Consider the following 22,388-nt stretch of genomic DNA (forward strand, 5'->3'; position numbering starts at 1 on the left):
CGGTTACTGGATATGTTCATGGCTGTAAGAACTAAGGTTATTGAAAGGTTAAGTTATGCGGGATAAATGATTATATATATCTGACAGTCAAGTAATAAAAAGGTATAAATTCCCACCTTAATATTCCAGATAGAAGCTCAGGCCAACGTAATTTAATGCTTTGTGACATTCACACCAGATCAAGTTATTTTCTCAAAGAGGCATTTGAGTTTTTAACCTGAATACAATGATTGAAGATAGGTGCCCATAATATGCAACATATATAATTATGCCCTTACGCTAAGGTACAGTCTGATTCATTTCCACCTCATTGCGGACATTGGACTCTGGAACGGTTGTGCTACCACCTTGTGAACTACAGGTATCTCATAAGGTCATAAGTAGTAGGAGCAGAATTAGGCCATTCGGCCCATCAAGTCTACTCTGCCATTCATTCATGATTTTACTTCGGAGTCACGTGAGTGACTACGTGAAGAACCCGCTCAGTGCGCAGGCGCGGCATTACGCCAGCAGTGCAACAGCGGCAGCGGGAGTTAGGCTCTCCCGCAACAGAGAAACGGACCGTCAGGTGAGTATCCTGAGGTCGGGTTTCTTTTACAGGGGAGCCCCTTTTTCTGCTTGTGTTTTACAGGCAGAGAAAAAGGCTCTGGAACAAAACTGTCCCCCGTTCGAGGAGGAACGTTTCCCGTCGGGGGGAAGGGGGGCAGCAACAGGCGGTAGGAGCGACCCGGTGTTCCTCTATTCCCCGACACCGTGCCGAGCCCAGCCCGCTAGCGGGTTGGATGTATAGCCACCCGAAGAGGCATCCGGCAGGTGTTCCCGATTTGGGACGGGACGTCTCTCCACCCGCACGGGGGGAGAGAGAGCCGCCTGAGCCGCTGGAGCGGCTCTTGGTGCAGGTGCCTGCGAGACGCGCTGCTAGAGGGGCGCTCTCGCTACTTCAAGGCACAAAAGCTCTAGAAGAAGGCGGTAGGAACATTTAACCGGGCGTTCCGCTATCCCCACACCGCGCCGAGGCCAGTCCCGCTAGTGCCTGAGCTGCGGGCTGGATGTTCAGCCATCCGAAGAGGCATCTGGCCGGTGGCTTCCGACTTGTCGGAGGGGACGTCTCTCCACCCGCAGGGAGAGAGACAGCCGCCTGAGCCGCTGGAGCGGCTCCTGGAGCAGGAGCTCCTGCGAGACACGCTACGTGAGGGGCAGTCTCGCTGGAGGGTTCAGGCATACCCTCCACAGTGCCTAGGCACTGCCCATCGCTTCCTCCTTAGTGTGGTTAGCTTTGGGGTGACCAGTATCTGGGCTGGTCATGAAGAGGGGTCACTGGCTGAACAATATCGGGAGTATGCTTGAGGTACAGGATCAGGAAGAGCTGCTGGGTGTGGCCGCTATGTGGCTCCACCACTAGCGAGATGGCTTTTCAGTCTCAACTGATGGCCAGCTTACTACCTGTCTTTTCCAAAAAACCTCTCCAAGACAGGTAGCCATGAGGCGTTGGTTTTATCACGCCTCCCCTAAATTGCATTTACTCAAAGTGCCCGCCATTATTGGGGGATACATTGAGCAGCGCATTTAACCTAAATATTTTTAAAATGCATTTGGTACCCTGACGTCGGCTATCATGTCCACCTGCTCATTCCAGAAGGGCAGGGTAGTATGGCAAAACACCTGACCCTACTGTTCAACGGTATACCTCATAACTTCTGAAATGAACTCACAAACCTGCCCTCAATCTATGAAATTAACAGGACTATGAGAACGCCGACCTCATAAGCACAGATCCTGCTACCTGGCACTTACCAAACCAGTCCTAAAAAACTGGACGAAGTGTTCAAACTATTCGGCACAAGAGGGCAGAGTCTGGAATGAGCACCACACTAAACCAGACAGCAGTACCTCAACGTGTCCACCAGGGGCGTCTACCTCATGGTACTGGTGAAAGCTCGGGGCCTGCATGCCAAACCTGTAGCATTTTAGGCCACGGCCCAGAGCAGGCCCCAGGGGAAAATGTGCCACCCCCCAACAAACATCGTCCCTACAAGAACAAGGAACCAGAAACCGAAGAAAACAACAATGAAGACAGATAAGTATGGTTCCTACCATCACATAAAGGTTAAGGGTTGTACTAACAAGGGGTGGATGAATCACGCCTGGTTAGGAAGCTATCACTCTTGGTAGTTATATACCAAAAAATAAATACAAGGGGAATAGAATTAATATCTTGCCACCAATTCAGCAAGCACCCCAAGTGGTCTACCCTCCCACGATGGTGAATGTCGCACCATCGTTGATAAACCACTTGAGTATTTCACCAGGTATACCCATTCATGGGATTTATAACTACTACCATGGATCCAAGGATACTTTATGGTAGACATCGACCTTGAAGATGCACACTATTCAGTACCTTCTCATATAAGTTTCGGATATACCGCAATTACCTGGATGGAGTAACCATGATGAGCGTTGCAGGCATTTAAGTCAAAGTTATCCAGAATCAACTAGCCCTGACACTTAGAAACATTCCGTCATGGCATGTCTATATATTAACGACAAACTATCCTTGGATACAGCTTTAGCTGCATCGCTTCTCGGCCTTTTGGCTAAGATCAAGTGTAGTATCTGTTCTTATCAGTTTAATAATCTGATACGTCCCTTATCTAGGGACCATATATTAAATTGAATTTTGGAACAGGGAGATGGAATAGGGGCTTGCTCCGTCCACTCCACGCATCGACCCAGTATTGCAGTGCCTCTGGGAACGGTGCACAAAATATATATCCAGATATTTACGTTGACCATCCACAACGTTGTTATCTGGTATTCATTAAGACTATCAGTCATGGTGCATTAACCACCAATCAACTACGTGGCAAAGTAATTGGGATATAGCAGCATTACCAGCTACTGAACTTTGTACCTTTCCTATGAGCTGAGATACTAGTGTTCAAAACTATCTCCATACCTGTAATATGGGGGCAAATGGATTAATCTGTAGTGTTATCATGGAATTTATAAGGCAGGAAGGATTATGGTTGTACACTTCCACCTGTTTTGAGTAACATCTTATGTGTCCTGATGTGTTACTGAGCTTGTAATACTTAATGCCAATATGAATTGACTTAAACATGTTATATATTAACTTACTTAATTCTAGTGAAGCATTTGCTCAGTAATCCACCAAATTTGCATGTTCGTTTATAAGATAACAACATCAGTGGTGGCATATACCAAACCACTTGGGCGGAGAACATCGATATTAGGTGACAATTTATTAACAAATGGAAACCGTATGTCGTCAAACATGTTTGACCATCAGTAACTCACCTATCAGGTGAGCTAAATACTGTAAACATACATTTAAACCAAAAATATTTGCTGAAATCACTAAGCAATATGGACACCATATATCGATTCCTTATATCCAATTAAATCACCACGTACTAACTTACGTCACATGAAACCAATCTCAAGGCAGTGGCAATGGAGACATTCCCGCGTATTGAGGGGTGGGGGGAACCTAATCTCTATGTTTTCCTTTCCTTCTACCTCTTCAATATGTACTACGGCTTCATCAGTCGGGTACTACGCAAATTACAGTGGACCAAGTCCACAAGCATGGTTCCCAGTGATCCTCGACATGGTCATTAAAAGAATTGCAGAATTGGGAAGACCATTGCTGTGCTTGGATCAGGAGCACTATCAACCTGATGACAGCATTCCGTCGCATATCCTATGGAACATACCTGAGGAGCATCAAGAAATGGTACACTGTTTCCAAAACAGGAATTACACATTCAACTATAACAAAAAACTGTACTGGAGCTCCTGGCAGGTCTTCACCACAATGAAGGACATGTTCTGTTAGCCTACTCAACTTGGGTACCGCTCACTGGTGATCAGATACAGGAGAGGTATATCAATCCATTCCCCAGAAATAGGTACACCCAAATTGGGATGTCAGTGAAATCCTGACATACCTTAGGGGATGATCACCAGCCAGGTCACTCACCCTGGAACAGCCTACCCTGAAGATGGACATGCTGGTGGCCTTACATCAACACAAAGAGCCAGCTCTCCCATCTACTGCGATGGGACAACATGGTTATAACACCAGATAGTGTCACATGCCCATTCAAGGGTTGGCCAAACAGAACAGACCAGGAACATCAGGTCCAGTCATGAAATTCCGGGCATACCCACCTGAACCACGTTTTATGTGTCATGACCCACTTAGAGATCGACACAATAAGGAATACCGAGGGAGAGGAAAAAGCCTTATGGGTCAGCCACAGGAAACCTCATGGTCGGGTGACGAGCTAAACTATCTATAGTGGCTCAAGCAGGTACTGGGAGTTGCTGGAGTAAATACTAACGTGTATAAAATCTTATTCCACCAGAACAGCTTCCACGTCAGTAACTAAGAGGATGGACGAGCCTATGGACCACATCCTGGCTACTGCAGGGTGGTCTAGGGAGTATACGTTCCAAACTTTTATAACAAACCACTGACAGAACCTGTATCGTTTGCAGAAAAAGAACCTGCAAAAAATATATAATTTAAGCCCGGGGGAGCAATTGGTCTTGTTGTTGTTAATAACACCATTATTGTTTTTACAAACAGATTCATGGTTGATTACGATAACATACTTCCTCCCTCGAATGACTTCGGCAGCGAGTGAAGTATGAACTGTTACACGGTTTGAAATCACAGAGCTTTGAAGTCTTCACGTAGTCACTCACGTGACTCCGAAGTAAAATAGTAAGATTAAACGAGAACTTACCAGTTTGAAGTTTGATCTGTATTTTATGAGGAGTTACGTTGAGGGATTACGTGCCCTCCTCTCCCACCCTCATTATATGGATCAAACTACTAAATTGATGTCTCCTTATCTTTTACTATGTTTACTTCAAATAACTGTGTCTATCTGTGATTCCACACCGCTGCTTGGAAGTATGCCGCGCCTGCGCACTGAGCGGGTTCTTCACGTAATCCCTCATCGTAACTCCTCATAAAATACAGATCAAACTTCAACCTGGTAAGTTCTCGTTTAATCTTACTATTAATCTATCTCTCCCTCCTAATTCCACAGTTGTACCAGGGTCTTGGTGAGACCACACCTGGAGTATTTTGTACAGTTTTGGTCTCCTAATCTGAGGAAAGACATTCTTGCCATAGAGGGAGTACAGAGAAGGTTCATCAGACTGATTTCCTGGATGTCAGGACTTTCATATGAAGAAAGACTGGATAGACTCGGCTTGTACTCGCCTAGAATTTAGAAGATTGAGGGGGATCTTATAGAAACGTACAAAATTCTTAAGGGGTTGGACAGGCTAGATGCAGGAAGATTGTTCTCGATGTTGGGGAAGTCCAGACAAGGGGGTCACAGTTTAAGGATAAGGAGAAATCTTTTAGGACCGAGATGAGAATTTTTTTTTTCACACAGACGAGTGGTGAATCTCTGGAATTCTCTGCCACAGAAGGTAGTTGAGGCCAGTTCATTGGCTATATTTAAGAGGGAGTTAGATGTGGCCCTTGTAGCTAAAGGGATCAGGGGGTATGGAGAGAAGCAGGTACAGGATACTGAGTTGGATGATCAGCCATGATCATATTAAATGGCGGTGCAGGCTTGAAGGGCCGAATGGCCTACTCCTGCACCTATTTCTATGAAAAAACTCCATTCTCCTCCCTTCTCCCCATAACCCTTGACACTCATACTAATCAAGAATCTATATATCTCTGCCTTAAAAATATTCATTGATTTGGCCTCCACAGCCTTCTGTGGCAAAGAATTCCACAGATTCACCACCCTCTGAGTGAAAAATGTTTTTTCTCATTGATCCTTCTCATCTCCTTCCTTAGGAATGTCATTTAATTCTGAGGCTGTGGCCGCTGATCCTAGATTCTCCCACTGGTGGAAACATCCTCTCCACATCCACTCTCTGCAGGTCGAGATCCAAGTATCTGTATTGTTGTGACTCTGTATCAGCTCTTTGCTCGACCTCTTGCTACCATTTAGTTTGGCTTAATTGTATTTACGTATAGTGTTATATGCTCTGAATGGATAGCATGCAAACAAAGCTTTCCCCTGTACCTCAGTACATGTGACCATAATAATTTAAGATTAAGTCTAAACTTAAGCCAGTAATAAATCCACGCAGTTTCTCTAAATTAAACCAGACCAAACCAAACCAAACCAAACTGGAAGCTTTGGAACACTTGTTTAGTGTTTTTTATTCAATACAAATGTAAGTCACCGCGTGAAGGGGTCTAAGAACAAAAGCAACAAGAATATTTGGACAGGTACACAAAATCACGTCGCCTATTTCCTTCGCTCCATAGATGCTGCTGCACCCGCTGAGTTTCCCCAGCAATTTTGTGTACCTTCGATATTCCAGCATCTGCAGTTCCCTTTTTGAACAAGCATATTTGGACAGATTATTTCATTTAGAATTCCATGCATAAAACCTGCTTCTGATCAAATTAACTTCTCACTGGGAAGTGAATTTCGGGAGTAGATCTTTTAACACATCATCCACAACACATATTCCACCGGGTGGCGCTGTCAGCGATGGCAGCCTCGCCTACCGTCTGTCTGTCCTTTATGTCTATTTTTGTTATTTTTTAGTGTGTTTTTTTAAAGTATGTGTTAATGTTCTCTCGTTTGTTTTGTGTGGGGGGTGGTCGGGGGGGGGGGGGGTCGGGGGAACTTATTTTCAATCACTTACCTTGCCGGAGATGCGATCCACCTCGATGCAGGAGCTTGATCGCCCCGATGAGAAGGCCCGCCACCAGCTACGGGCGTAATATCATCCCGTCAACGGAAGGTTAGAGGCCTCTGACCACTGGAGGACAAAGAAGGGAGAGATGAACTTTTTTTCGCCTTCCATCACAGTGAGGAATGTGGAGAAGTCACTGTGGTGGATGTTTATGTTAAAATGTATTTTGTGTGTTCTGTTGCTTTTTATTGGTATGACTGTATGGCAAATCAAATTTCCTCATATGTTGCAAAACATACTTGTCTAATAAAGTATGATAGTGATTATGATTTCTGGAATTGGAATTTGTGCAGTGTCTTGAAATCACACAAAACCTCCACTGGTTTCAAGATAGGATAGTCCCTTATCATGTATCTAAACACTGTAGGTGGCTGATTATAATCATGTATTGGCTTTCCACTGACTGGATAGCACGCAACAAAGAACGTTACACTGTACCTCGGTACACGTGACAATAAACTAAATTGAACTGAAAGATGGAACGTAGAATGGTGCAGGACAGGAACAGGCCCTTTGGGCAACAATGTCCCTGCTCAATATGATGCCAGGATAAATCAAACTCTACAAAGGATTCATGTTAAACGCTCTGGAGGGAAAAACTAATCCTTCATGATTTGGGAGGTGATTTATTTTCCTGTCACTTTTTAAAACGCCGCGTAATTCAATAATTTATGCATATTTGTTAAAAATTCGCTTGATTTTCTCTGACATCTCTGCAGTTGTACCAAGAGGCTATTTCTACTCTGCAATTGCATGTATATTTTTTCCTCCTATTTAATGGTTCAGACATTTGGGCGGCATGGTGGTGTAGCCGGTAGAGCTATTGTCTTACAGCGCCAGAGACCTGGGTCCATCGTGACTATGGGTGCTGTCTGTACGGAGTGTGTATGTTCTCCCTGTGACTCTGCGTGGGTTTTTTTCCGAGATCTTCGGTTTCCCTCCCACAAGACCTAGGTTAATTGGCTTGGTAATAAACGTAAAATAATTGTCCCTGGTGTGTGTAGGGTCGTGTTAGTGTGCGGGGATCGCTGGTCGGCGCGGGGCTCGGTGGGGCGAAGGGCCTGTTTCCGTGCTGTATCTCCTAACTAAACTAAACTAAATTACTAGCTAGGAAAAGAACTGCAGATGCTGGTTTAAATTGAAGATAAGACACAAAATGCTGGAGTAACTCAGCGAGACAGGCAGCATCTCTGGAGAGAAAGAACGGCTGGTGTTTCAAATCACGACCCTTCATCCGACTGATTTAGACAGGGTCTCGACCAGACAACGTCACCGATTCCTTCTCTCCAGAGATGCCGCCTGTCCTGTTAAACTAAATGACTACCTATTATAGCCAGTTATGGGTTTTTGATGTTTCTTGATTGATTCAGTACATAAGTGTCCCCCCCCCCATTTCCTTAATGTATATGGCATTACTTTAAATTTAAAATTAAATTAAATTTCTTTATTTATATAGCACATTTTTAGTCAACTTGCATTGACCCCAAAGTGCTTCACCATAATTACATCCACACACACAGGCAAAGGTGGGTGAAGTGTCTTGCCAAGGACACACACTTTAGACATTAGGCATGGACTGTCCCAAGAGCAGCATCTGAAATTTTAATCACTCTGGCACACATATTCTGTTACAGGAGTTGAATAATTGCTTCACATCACTGACTGACATTAAAGCCTTGTGTTAAAATGCTGAACTACAGGGAGCAGAGGATCTGATGGAGAGGATGAACAGAATTTCTGGACCGATTTTTCCCCGAAGAGCATATTTGAAGTTGACTTGATGGAATGGATGAGAGTTCTTGAAATATTAATGGCCATTTTACAAATACTAAGTTTTACATTTATTATGATTAATTGCATATTCCCCGAGTTAACTTTTAGAACCACCTCTGGCAACGATGATACTGTCCTTCCACACACAGGAGTGCAACACAAGCTAGACTGTGTAAACAGCTATTAGCTGTTCATGCTGCTGTGTGCTGTACTCTTCTTTAATCTGTGTTCTATGTTTTGTAGTTGGCCGACGGCACAGTGTCACAGCAGTAGAGTTGCTGCCTTGCAGCGCCAGGGACCCGGGTTCAATCCTGATTACGGGTGCTGTCTGTACGCAGTTTGAGCGTTCTCCCCGTGACCATGTGGGTTTCCTGCGGGTGCTCCAGTTTCCTCCCACACTCCAAAGACGTACAGGTTTGTAGGTTCCTTGGCTTCAGCAATTATAATTTGTCCCTGGCGTGTAGGATAGTGCGAGTGTACGGGGATCGTTGGTCGGTGCGGGATCGGTGGGCTGAAGAACCTGTTTCCACGTTGTATCTCTAAGCCAAACTGAACTAAACATACAACGAGATCTGTGTGACTGAAGCAGAATCTGGACAAGTTTTCTGTTTTTAGTTCAGAGATACACCGCGGAAACAGGCCCTTTGTCAGACCAAGTCCACACCAACCAACAATCCCCGCAAATTAATGCTATCTACACACACTAGGGCCAATTTACATTTATACCAAGCCATTTACATTTATATGCTGGGAGAATGGAGCAGCTGGGCTTGTATACTCTGGAATTTAGAAGGATGAGAGGGTATCTTATTGAAACATATAAGATTATTAAGGGTTTGGACATGCTAGAGGCAGGAAACATGTTCCCGATGTTGGGGGAGTCCAGAACCAGGGGCCACAGTTTTAAAAATAAGGGGTAAGGCATTTGGAATGGAGATGAGGAAACACTTTTTCACACAGTCTGTGGAATTCTCTGCCTCAGAGGGCAGGTGGAGGCCGGTTCCCTGGATATTTTCAAGAGAGAGCTTTGATAGGGCTCTTAAAGATAGCGGAAGTCAGGGGATATGGGGAGAAGGCAGGAACGGGGTACTGATTGGGAATGACCAGCCATAATCACATTGAATGGCGGTGCTGGCTCAGGGGGCCGAGTTGCCTGCTCCTGCATCTGTTGTCTATTGTCTATTGTCTAATTAACCTATAAACCTGTATGTCTTTGGAGAGTGGGAGGAAACTGAAGACCTCGGAGAAAACCCAAGCGGTCACAGGGTGAAGGTACAAACTCCGTACAGACAGCGCCCGTGGTCTGGATTTTATACATGCAAGTGTTAAACAAGTGTTGCCTTGAAGAATTCTGCTGGTGTTTACATGGAGGGAACAACCCATGACTGCGTAGCGAACCACAGTGCGAACTCCATCATCAAGTTCGCTGACGACACCACTATTGTGGGGCGTATCACTGATGGGGATGAGTCAGAGTACAGAAGAGAGATCGAGCAACTGTCCATATGGTGCCAGCGCAATAACCTGGCCCTGAACACCAGCAAAACCAAGGAACTGATTGTGGACTTTGGAAGGAGTAGGAGGGGGACCCACAGCCCCATTTATATCACGGGTCGATGGTTGTAAAGGGTCAAGAACTTCAAATTCCTGGGGGTGCACATCTCTGAAGATCTTTCCTGGTCCGAGAACACGAACGCAATTATCAAAAAAGCTCATCAGCGCCTCTACTTCCTGAGAAGATTACGGAGAGTCGGTTTGTCAAGGAAGACTCTCTCTAACTTCTACAGGTGCACAGTCGAGAGCATTGCTGACCGGTTGCATCGTGGCTTGGTTCGGAAATTTGAGCGCCCTGGAGAGGAAAAGATTACAAAAGTAGTAAACACTGCCCAGTCCATCATCGGCTCTGACCTTCCTTCCATCGAGGGGATTATCGCAGTCGCTGCCTCAAAAAGGCTGGCAGTATCATCAAAGACCCACACCATCCTGGCCACACACTGATCTCCCTGCTACCTTCAGGTAGAAGGTACAGGAGCCTGAAGACTGCAACAACCAGGTTCAGGAATAGCTACTTCCCCTCAGCCATCAGGTTATTAAACCTGGCTCGGACAAAACTCTGATTATTAGCAACCACTTTCTGTTATTTGCACTACCAGTTTATTTATTCATGTGTGTATATATTTATATCACGGTATATGGACACATTTATCTGTTTTGTAGTAAATGCCTACTATTTTCTGTGTGCTTAAGCAAAGCAAGAATTTCATTGTCCTATACAGGGACACATGACAATAAACTCACTTGAACTTGAACTTGAACTAAGTAATGGGCCACACTGTTGAGTGATGGAAGCAAGATTAGTCTCTTGTACCAATGCAATTTCTGCCTAGCGACAACAGAATGAAGAGAAATGGCAATCAAACGTTTCGCAAGAGATCATGTTGAAGATTACACCCGTGATGAAGCCACAAGCATCTTGTATCTGGAATCACCCAAAAAGTATTTTAAACACACCAATCTTCTACAAGGCTGAGGCGGGGGGGGGGGGGGGGGGGGGGGGGGGGGGGGGGGAGTCAGGTGGTGGGAGAAATAGTTGCATTTTCCTGCAGAAATGATGAGTCATAACAAATACTTTATAAATGCAGCAGGTAACAAGATATTAAAGAGTGTAAAGAAAGAGTGAAGATTGCATTGGTAGTTCTATTTTCACAAACTGAGGGTTAATAGTGCTGGAGGAAATTCAATATCCCTTCCAGTTTTAATCTTAACTGGTTTCAGATAGGTCATGACAGAGGGCAGATCTGGTATTGCATTATTGTCCTGGGAACACATACTTGGAGAACACATTCACCCTTGGAGAAAAATCCTCTATTGGCCTATTCAACGTTTCAATTCCTCACACAATCAATTGCTGAGCAAATTAGAAAAGAGGAAATGTGGTCAACCTTGTGCAGCCTCGTTCTACACAATGACTACAAAAGGATCGTACATCTGCCGTTCCCTTCTTGTACAGGGCCACAAAGGGGACATGAGGTAATGGATTGAAGAATCAGCGAATTTGCCTGAAGCTACTTCAATAATTGTACAAGTTGTGTACATGATCCTCAGATGTTCAGTGTAGGGAGGAACTGCAGGTGTTGGTTTAAACCGAAGATCGACACAAAAAGCTGGAGTAACTCAGCGGGCAAGGCAGCATGTCGGGAGAGAAGGAATGGGTGACGTTTCGGGTCGAGACCCTTCTTCAGAGGTCTCGACCCGAAACGTCACCCTTTCCTTCCCTCAGATGTTTAGGCTCAGTTTTATCATTGTCATGTTTTAGGGCAACACAGTGGCGCAGCAGTAGAGTTCCTGCCAGGGCTTGCCCCACTTTCACGACCTAATTCACGACCTCTGCCGAGTTTGCAGAATGGGCAACTTAGTAGGTGTGGCATGGATTGTACAGATGTTCCACTTTAACATTCTGTGTCTGCCGTATCTGCATAGCCCCATTTGCTCATGTTGGTCCGGCATCGGCCCATCCCTGTACGAAGCCTATTGTGGGACTTCCAGGTCATCCAGTCACACCTGTGTCCAGGTGGTAGCTGTTCCTTGGTTGGGATCGGCATCTTTACGTGCTGGTGGGTTTTCACTGCGTTTCTTTTCCCACAAAGCTAGTCTGGTTGCTTGAGGAGACTGTGACAGTGGCTGGACTGTGTGGAGGAAGCTCTTTCTCGACTTCAGCCGTTTAGGGGCTGGATGATGGGAGCGACAGGAATGGCGGTCGTCCCCAACTTGCCGACTATGTTCAGTTCTACTGGCAACTGGCCTGCGGATTCCTGATGGAGCAATACCGGCCAAGACATGCAAGCTATCCACATCCGTTTGTTTTAGGCAGCCAGTGATGCATCAACTTCCTTCGCATGAGATACTCTCTCCCAAACAGGACAAGCATACTCTGCAGTAGAGTAGCTCAGCGCAAGAGCAGTTGAGCGCTGTGTGGATGCATTGGTACCTCGCGACAAGTTTGCCAGCTGGCGTAGGAGGCTGCTCCTCGTCCTCACTTTGCCCATCACCCTTTTGATGTGTTGCTTGAAGGAGAGGGTTCTGTCCAGAGTGACCCCAAGACAGACAGGGTAGTCACAGTGTCTGAAAGGCACACCATTCCATGTTACGGACAGCTTCCCCCCAGCTTCGCGATTACGAAGGTGAAACAGGCTAACTTGGGTCTTAGCAGGGTTTGTCTGCAGTTGGTTGTCCTTGTGGTAGTTTGTCAAGTTGTCTAGGATGATTGATGAGAGGATCGCTTCTACCTCATCTATGTGAGTGCTCTGGGCTGCTCTTCCAAGGTCGTCAGTGTAAATGAAGCTTCTCGTCCCTGGGAACACAGGCTGGTCATCAGTGTATAGATTGAACAGCACCAGAGCAAGGACGCTACCCTGAGGTCGGCCATCCTTTTGATTCCTCCATCTGTTGCGTTTATCATTTAGCTCAACATAGAAGCATCTGTTTTTCCGTAGCTGTTGAATCAGTTTGGTCAGGTGGAAGTCCTCTGTCACGTCATGGAGCTTGTTGAAGAGCAGCCGGCAGTTCACAGTGTCGTCGGCAGCTGTCAGATCAACAAAGACACCTCCAGTTGGTTCATTCCTCTCAAGGCCATCCTCAATGTGCTGAGTTAGATTGAGCACTTGGCTGGTACACGATCTCCCGGGCCGGAAGCCAGCTTGCTCTGGTATAAGGTGTTGTTCTCGTGATTGGGCCTAGCCTGTTCATGATGAGGCGCTCAATGAACCTGAAGAGATGACCATAGTAGGGAGATCAGTCTGTAGCTTTTTGCTTCTTTAGGATCTTTCCCCGGCTTCAGAGGGAAAACAAGGAGGGAAGAGACAAAGGCTTTAAGACTTTTGCCTTCCATCACAGTGAGGAGGTGCCTGGTGAACTGACTGTGGTGGATGTTCAATTTGTGGTTATTGTGTGTTTTTGTTATTTATATTAAATGTATGACTGCAAGGCAACGAAATTGTGTTCAGACCGAAAGGTTTGAATGACAATAAAGGATACTTTGACTTTTGACTTTTTGACTTTGATTTTGATAGTGATCACACGAGCTTTCCGCCATATTTTTGGCAACTTGGGAGAGGGTTACACAATTGTTGAACAGCAAGAGGAGCCACTCTCGTGTAGTCTGCCCAAAATGTTTGATCTGTTCTGTGCGAATGTCATCAAGGCCAGCTGCCTCGCCGTCCGTGCGGGAAATCGATTGCCGTCTGGAGTTCCTCGCTGTTAAAGTGCCAGGTTGGTTCTCTATCACCATGATGTCATGGACTCTTTTTGTTGCCCTTCTTGTGTGGAGCTTTGCCGTTCAGAAGCAGCTGGTGAGCAACCTGATCTGTTGTAACGTTAAGGATGCAGTGTTGCTTTATGGGGGCCGTTGTTTAGCTTCTTGATGGTTGACCAAGCTCTCTTACTGTTGTGTGTCACATCAACACTCTCAATGGGGTTCTTGCCAGGATTTCCTTCGTTCCTCTGATATTGCCACCATCAGCATTTCCCCGGCGTTCATAGTTTCCTCTGAGAAGGGATCTTCCTCGTACAGTTTTGAGTACTTCTTGTACAATGAGTATGACACAAAAACAATAGACAATAGGTGTAGAAGAAGGCCATTCGGCCCTTCGAGCCAGCACCGCCATTCAATGTGATCATGGCTGATCATCCACAATCAGTACCCCGTTCCTGCCTTCTCCCCACATCCCCTGACTCCGCTATCTTTAAGAGCCCTATCTAGGGAAACTAATCAACATAAAAAACCTGAAGAAGGGTCTCGACCCGAAACGTCACCTATTTCCTTCGCCCCATAGATGCTGCCTCACCCACTGAGTTTCTCCAGCATTTTTATCTACCTCCGATTTTTCCAGCATCTGCAGTTCCTTCTTAAACATGAAAAACCTAATATTTGTTCATTCTAATGATCAAATATGAGAATGTGTGATAGTGACCAAGTGGCCAAAATATTTCATATTTATCAGAAGCTGGTGGGAAAATGTTTTGACTGCTAAGTTATTGGATGTTGCGAACAATACTTTTGTAGGAAGGATGAGTGATTCTAGCCCCTTGCTTATGACCCATCTCTCCCTCCTAACCCCATACTTGATCTTCAGTGATGTCAGACTGTTGGTATTTTGTGTTTTCCCCCTTTTGTTTGCCTGCTATCCACACTTTTCTAAGTCAACATATTAGAATAATGAAAGGCATAGATAGAGTGGATGTGGGACGGATGTTTCCACTAGTGGGAGAGTCTAGGGTCAGAGGTCATAGCCTCAGAATTATAGGACGCCCTTTTAGAAAGGCGAAGAGGAGCTTCTTTAGAGGGTAGTTAAACTGTGGAACTCATTGCCACAGAGGGCTGGGGAGGCCAAGTCAGTGGATATTTTTTAAGGCAGAGATAGACAAGTTCTCAATTCGAACGGGTGTCAAGGGTTACGGGGAGAAGGCAGGAAAATGGGATTAGGAGGCAGAGATCAGCCATGATTGAATGGCGGAGGAGACTCGATGGGCCGAATGGCCAAATTCTACTCCTATAACTTGTGAACTGCAAATAAAACCAGTCATTGGAATGGAAACACCTGACTGCTGTTTGAATGGATTTTGCTTTTTCATTGGGGAGCTGCTATCATATGGCTGCTGTTTCAGTGTGGTAGTTTCTTGGTTTGCTTGGCATTGATTTAACAGCAGTTTCATTTTCAAAATGCTGTACTTGTAATCCTATAGTTTTATAATTGTGCTCAGCAACATCTGTTCAGCAGCAATGATATTGCAAACATGAAATAGATCACAAGTGAGTAATTGAAACTAAAAAAATAATCTATGTTATCTATCTGCTTTATGCATCCTATTGTCAGCAGGTACCTACTTAACAGTGTAAATCTTACCAGAGATTCATATTTATGAAGTCACTGGCATTGCATTTGGCATTGTGAACCAAAATGCACTCTTGTGGTTTACTGGACATGGAGTTATAGAGTCACACAAGGTGGAAACAGGCCGATCAGCCCAACTTGCCCACACCGACCATCTACACTAGCCCGCGTGTGGCCCACATCCCTCTAAACCTGTCCTATCCATGTACAGCTGCTCCTCGACCTACGATGGGGTTACGATAAACCCATTGTAAACCGAAAATATCGCAAGTCGAAAACACATTTAATACAATGCAATCGTGTGACCGGAAGTGTCGTGCGGCTCGCTACCGTTGACGAGCGTTTGCATCGTCGTAAAGTCGAAATATCGTAAGTCGAATCCTTGGGGAGCATGTGTTGTGGAGCTCCAACCGGCGCGGCCTTGTTGCATTCGGAAGCCGCGGCCTCCAGTACGGAAGCGGCCGTTCCAGGGTTCCCAAGCTGCTGAGAGGACTCTCCCGACGCCGGAGCAACATCACCCGGCGAGAACGGCCTGGAACATCGGGCCTCCGTAGAGGCAACTGTGGAGGCCTCAATAGGGCCGACTATGGGTGAACTGGGGTTGGGGACTGGACTTTGTGCCTTCCCTCATAATGGGAACCATTGTGGGGGGATGTTCCTTATGTTTAAAACTCTTATTAATGTTATGTCTGTATTCCTTTTTTGTGTGCTGCAAAATGGCAAGAAGCATTTCACTTCACTACACCTAGGTGTATGTGAATGTGACCAATAAAATACCTTTGATACCTTTGATACCTTTGATGCCTTTGTACCTGTCTAAATGTTTCTTAAACATTGCGATAGTACCTGCCTCAACTACGCAGCTCGTTCCATACACCCACCAACCTCACTTTGTGTGAAAAAATGTTGCCCTTCAGGTTCCTATTAAGCCTTCCCTCCCCTCCCTTAACTTAAATCTATGTCCTCTAGTTCTTGACTCCCCTACTCTGGGTAAAAGTCTGAGCACTGCCGTGGACTCGGTGGGCTGAAGGGCCTGTTTCCACATGGTATATCAAAAACTAAAACTCTATAACTAACAAGCTCCTCTGCCTGGCATAACTTCTCATCCTCAACTGGTGGCCGACTAGGTAAAGGGGAGATGCAGCGAGACCTGGGTGTCATGGTACACCAGTCATTGAAAGTGGGCATGCAGGTGCAGCAGGCAGTGAAGAAAGCGAATGGTATGTTAGCTTTCATAGCAAAAGGATTTGAGTATAGGAGCAGGGAGGTTCTACTGCAGTTGTACAGGGTCTTGGTGAGACCACACCTGGAGTATTGCGTACAGTTTTGGTCTCCAAATCTGAGGAAGGACATTATTGCCATAGAGGGAGTGCAGAGAAGGTTCACCAGACTGATTCCTGGGATGTCAGGACTGTCTTATGAAGAAAGACTGGATAGACTTGGTTTATACTCTCTAGAATTTAGGAGATTGAGAGGGGATCTTATAGAAACTTACAAAATTCTTAAGGGGTTGGACAGGCTAGATGCAGGAAGATTGCTCCCGATGTTGGGGAAGTCCAGGACAAGGGGTCACAGCTTAAGGATAAGGGGGAAATCCTTTAAAACCGAGATGAGAAGAACTTTTTTCACACAGAGAGTGGTGAATCTCTGGAACTCCCTGCCACAGAGGGTAGTCGAGGCCAGTTCATTGGCTATATTTAAGAGGGAGTTAGATGTGGCCCTTGTGGCTAAGGGGATCAGAGGGTATGGAGAGAAGGCAGGTACGGGATACTGAGTTGGATGATCAGCCATGATCATATTGAATGGCGGTGCAGGCTCGAAGGGCCGAATGGCCTACTCCTGCACCTAATTTCTATGTTTCTATGTTTCAACAACGTTTGGTTTGTACCTGCACAGTTTCTTCAAATCCAAGGCCCAGCAGTGAGCTCAAGCTTGGGTCCCTCCTATGCCTGTTTTTTTTTTCCCCTCAAGAATCCAGCAACTGCAGTCTCTTAGAGTCATAGAGACATAAAAACATACAGCACGGAAACAGACCCTTTGGCCCACTTGTCCATGCTGTCAAGATGCCCCATTTACACTAGTTCCACCTGTCGCGTTTGGCCCATATCCCACAAGTTCACACAAGTTATAGCAGAATTAGGCCATTCCACCCATTGAGTCAACTCCACCATTGGCTGACCTCTGCCTCTTAATTCAATTTTCCTGCCTTCTCCCCATAACCCTTGACACCCATTCTAATCAGGAATTTGTCCATCTCTGTCTAAAAATATCCACTGCCTTGGCCTCCACAGCCCTCTGTGGCAATGAGTTCCACAGATTAACTACCCTCTGACTAAGAAGTTCCTCCTCACCTCCTTTCTAAAAAGTGCCCTTTAATTCTGAAGCTATGACCTCTGGCCCTAGACTCTCCCACCAGTGGAAACATCCTCTCCACATCCACTCTATCTTTGCCTTTCATTATTCTGTAAATTTCAATGAGGTTCTGCCCTCAACCTTCTAACCTGCAGCGAGTAGAGGCCCAGTGCTGTCAAACACTCATCATATGCTAACCCCCTCATTCCTGGGATCATTCTTGTAAACCTCCTCTGGACCCTCTCCAGAACCAGCACGTCCTTCCTCAGATATGGGGCCCAGATTTGCTCACACTCACAGTACTCCAAATGCGGCCTGACCAGCGTCTTCTAAAGCCTCAACATTGCATCTCTGGTTTCGTATTCCAGTCCTCAATTAGCTTACAAACCTTGGAGTGTGGGAAGAAATCGGAGCACCCGGAGAAAACCCACGCAGGTCACAGGGAAAACGTACAAACTCCGTACTGACAGCACCCCTGGTCAGGATCGAACCCAGGTCTCTGGCGCTGTAGGGCAGCAATTCTACCGCTGCACCACCATGCCGCCCATGTTCAGGTATGATGAAACGATATGAATGCGATCCGAAATTCTGCAAAAAGAACAAACAAATATGTGGTTGCACAGAATTATTTTAATTTAAAAATTATCTGAATCTCTTGCAAGCCCAATGTACAAATTTTGGACTTATGCCTAAATAACCATTACATTTTTCTGAAATATAATCTCGTAATGCCAACTTGATTAAAATATAATTCACCGGTAATCCCTTCCAACCTGGAAACTAATGAAAATGAGTTACATTTTCCATGATTTTTTTTCCCCCCCATTAACTTTTACTTTCACCACTCAAGTAAGAAGCAGGTCTATTATTGTCCACCGCAAGGTGTGAAGCACTTTTTGCAAAAGCGTTAAGGAAAACAGGAGTCTAGCAACGACAAGAGGCAAAACATTGAAAATGCTTGGGATTTCCTGCTCCTCTGCCATTAGTCCAGGCTAAAGATCAATTCTAATAGACAACAATCGATGCAGATGATGAGTTAGGGAAGAAATCTGAATCCAGCCCTCGCTTTCCCTGCAGGCTGGGGTATCGACATGTTAGAGTGGCCTCCTGGACCTGTCACTGATAATTTAAGGCTTTGTTTTGCAGTCCTGGTGAAACAAGATAAGAACGAGGTTAACACAAGCCGGCCCCACATGAATACATTCAGTACCTGCGCGGTAAGGAATAGTAATGAAGGATTCCATCTGCTGCCCACATTCTCCTTCACAGCCACTCACTGGCTTAACGGCCTCTGTCAGCACAAGCCTCTCATAGGAAATTATTACCTCGAAGTACGAAAGAAAGCTGATAGATAACGGAACCTGCAGCTATAACTTGTGAAAATCCTCTAATTCTTGGGCGACATGTCGGCGCAGCGGCAGAGTTGCTGCCTTGCAGCGCCACGGACCCGGGTTCGATCCCGACTACGGGTGCTGTCTGTGTGGAGTTTGTACGTTCATCCCGTGACCTGGTGAGTTTTCTCCGAGATCTTCGGTTTCCTCCCACACTCCAAAGACGTGCAGGTTTGTCAGTTGATTGGAGTTGGATAAATGTAAAATTGTCCCCTGTGTGTGTAGGGTAGTGTTTGTGTGCGGAGATCGATGGTTGGCACGGACTTGGTGGGCCGAAGAGCCTGTTTCCGCACTGTGTCTCTAAATTAAAACTAGATTGCAGCCTGACCCGCTGAGTTACTCCAGCACCTTATCTGTGTCTATCTACTGTACCATAATGCATTTCTGGCCAAATTCACAATGTTTTTGCAGACATCTAGATTGATGTAATGCACAGCCACAATTAGTGGCGAAAGAGGATAGAATATACTTTGAATGGCCATTTTCCACCATAGATGCTGCCTGACCCCCTGAGTTTAGATTAGAGATACAGCACGGAAACATGGCCGTACATCACCGGGTCCGTGACAACGATCGTGCCACAGTGCCAATGGAACCAATGTTCCCCGTACACTGGCACTATCTTACACAGTTAGGATAAGTTTACAATTTTACTGAAGACAATGAACCTACAAATCGGTGCGGTTTTGGAATGTGGGGGGAACCGGAGCACCTGGAGAAAACCCACGCAGGTCACGGGCGAACGTACGAACTGCGTACAGACAGCGCCCGTAGTCAGCATCGATCCCTGCTATCTGGCGCTGTCATGCAGTAACTTTACCACTGCACCACTGTGTTGCCCTCACTTCCCCCAGTACTTTTATTCTCCAGATTCCACCATCTGAAGTCTCTTGTGTCTCGATGAAATCCATTTTCTTGCCAATTATAACCTGAGAATCAGCGCCAACAAACTAATTTCTGATTTTTAACCTTGTAGTGCAATTTTTCATCAGATCATCAGCAATCAAGGGAAGGATCTTTGGCCTATTTAATACTGATGTTTTATTGATCGCGTCTTCCAGCCTCTGTATCTTAACGATTAGAGTGCATTCTCGTGTTAATTAAATCACATTGATTCACGATCTTAGTTCTCTTAAAATTTAGCAATGTCTGCTACACATCCTCATCCTCTGAACTATTTCCATTCCATTCCTTGCTCATTTTCAGTTAGTTTCGTGAAACAGCGCAGAAGCAGGCCTTTCGGTCAACTGAGTCCACGCCAACCAGCGATCCCCACACCAAACGTGGAGGCTTGAGGCGTACGGCCTCGCGGGGCCGGTCCCACTTCGAACCGCGGAGGCGTATGGAGTTGTGCGGGGCTGGTCTCGACATCATACTCACCAATCAGCTGGGCAGTAGGCGGGCCGACTGAATTTGGACGGTGACGTCATCATGCAACGGCACGCCGGGCGGTGACATCATCGCGCAATGCCACGCGATGGGCGTACGCCGTCAAGACGCTGCATATGACGTCAAGACGCTGCATACGCCCTCAATGCGCCTGCAGGCCGACAGGCCGTTGGTGCGCGGAATTTTCGGACATTGCGGGATTTTCGGAGCCACGCACAATGTCCATACGCCTCCGCGCTTGGAAGTGGGACCGACCCCGCGCGGTCGTACGCCTCAAGCGACCACGTTTGGTCGCGCTGGACGCATGCAATCGCATGCTGGTGGGCAGGCCCTTAACACTATCCTACACACACTAGGGACAATTTTAAATTATACCAAGCCAATTAACCTACAAACCTGTATGTCTTTGGGATGTGGGAGGAAACCGAAGCATCTGGAGAAAACCCACGCAGGTCACGGGGAGAACGTACAAACTCCGTACAGACAGCACCCATAGTCAGGATCGAACCGTGCCTGCTCATCTGCGGAAATTGACTATGACTTTGGAAAGAGAGGGATCATTTTGTCCACTGGGCCTCAAGGATTCACACCATTGATTCACACCCTGTTTACACCTGTGATCCATTTGCAAATAATCGTTGTCATAGAGTATGGAAACAGGCCCTTCGGCCCAACATTCCCCTGCCGACCAAGATGATCCCATCTCCAGTAGTCCTACTTGTAAAGACACAAGGAACTGCAGATGCTGGAATCTTGCGTAGAACGCACAAAGTGCTGGGGTTGTAAGCCGCCCAAGTGAAATATGAGGTGCTAACACAACTCTTGACTTTGAAAAAACAGGCAAGCAACAAACTTAATGACAACTTTGTGAAGTATCTTCCCTGTCAGCTTTGTTTTGTTATCACTCTTTCAGATAATTATGTTTGCAATGTTCGCTGTATAATTTTATCGCATTAAGCAACTGTTCAATGGCCATCACACATGACATATCATCGGAGTCATCCCCCTAGGCCATGACACTGTGCATAAACATCCCTGCTTGTCGTTGAGGCATTGGGAGTAGATGCGAGGGATATTCTGTTTGTTTATGACATTAACTTAGGCCCCGGGACAGATTGGTTCTCATGCTGATAATGTTATGATGTTAGGCAGCATGTTTAATGAATTCCCCATCAGTGCTTCTCCAGATTTGTTATGCTTTTTCTCAGCAGGCCAGCTGAAAAAATTAACTGAAGCATTTCTGAAGGTATTTCACTCATGTTGCCGTTGTCCCAAAGCTTCAGCGATCGAGGTTCAATCCTGACCTTTGATGCTATCCGTGTGGACTATATGATGCTTACTTTAAAGTAATTGGGCTAAGTCCGGCTAACCTTCCTACTGACCACTAGAGAACAGTCCTGAACTAATATCTACTTCATTGGAGACTCTCGGATTATCTTTGATTGGACTTTACTGGAGTTTATCTTGCACTAGACGTTATTCACATTAGAAGGATGAGAGGTGATCTTATTGAAACATATAAGATTATTAAGGGTTTGGACACGCCAGAGGCAGGAAACATGTTCTCGATGTTGGGGGACTCCAGAACCAAGGGCCACAGTTTAAGAATAAGAGGTAAGCCATTTAGAACAGAGATAAGGAAACACTTTTTCTCACAGAGAGTTGTTAGTCTGTGGAATTCTCTGCCTCAGAGGGCGGTGGAGGCTGGTTCTCTGAATGATTTCAAGAGAGAGTTGGATAGAGCTCTTAAAGATAGCGGAGTCAGGGGATATGAGGAGAAGGCAGGAACGGGGTACTGATTGGGGATGATCAGTCATGA

At 45.8% G+C, this 22,388-nt stretch overlaps 1 non-coding gene across 1 annotated transcript; it reads left to right on the forward strand.

Moving 5' to 3' along the window:
• Positions 1-2,577: 2,577 nt before the first annotated feature.
• LOC116978844 lies at positions 2,578-2,769 on the forward strand. The gene has a single exon (XR_004413580.1). It is a non-coding gene; the product is annotated as a U2 spliceosomal RNA (small nuclear RNA).
• The last annotated feature ends 19,619 nt before the right edge of the window (positions 2,770-22,388 follow it).

This window comes from Amblyraja radiata, chromosome 11 (assembly GCF_010909765.2).
Source record: "Amblyraja radiata isolate CabotCenter1 chromosome 11, sAmbRad1.1.pri, whole genome shotgun sequence".
In the NCBI taxonomy this organism is placed as follows: domain Eukaryota; kingdom Metazoa; phylum Chordata; class Chondrichthyes; order Rajiformes; family Rajidae; genus Amblyraja; species Amblyraja radiata.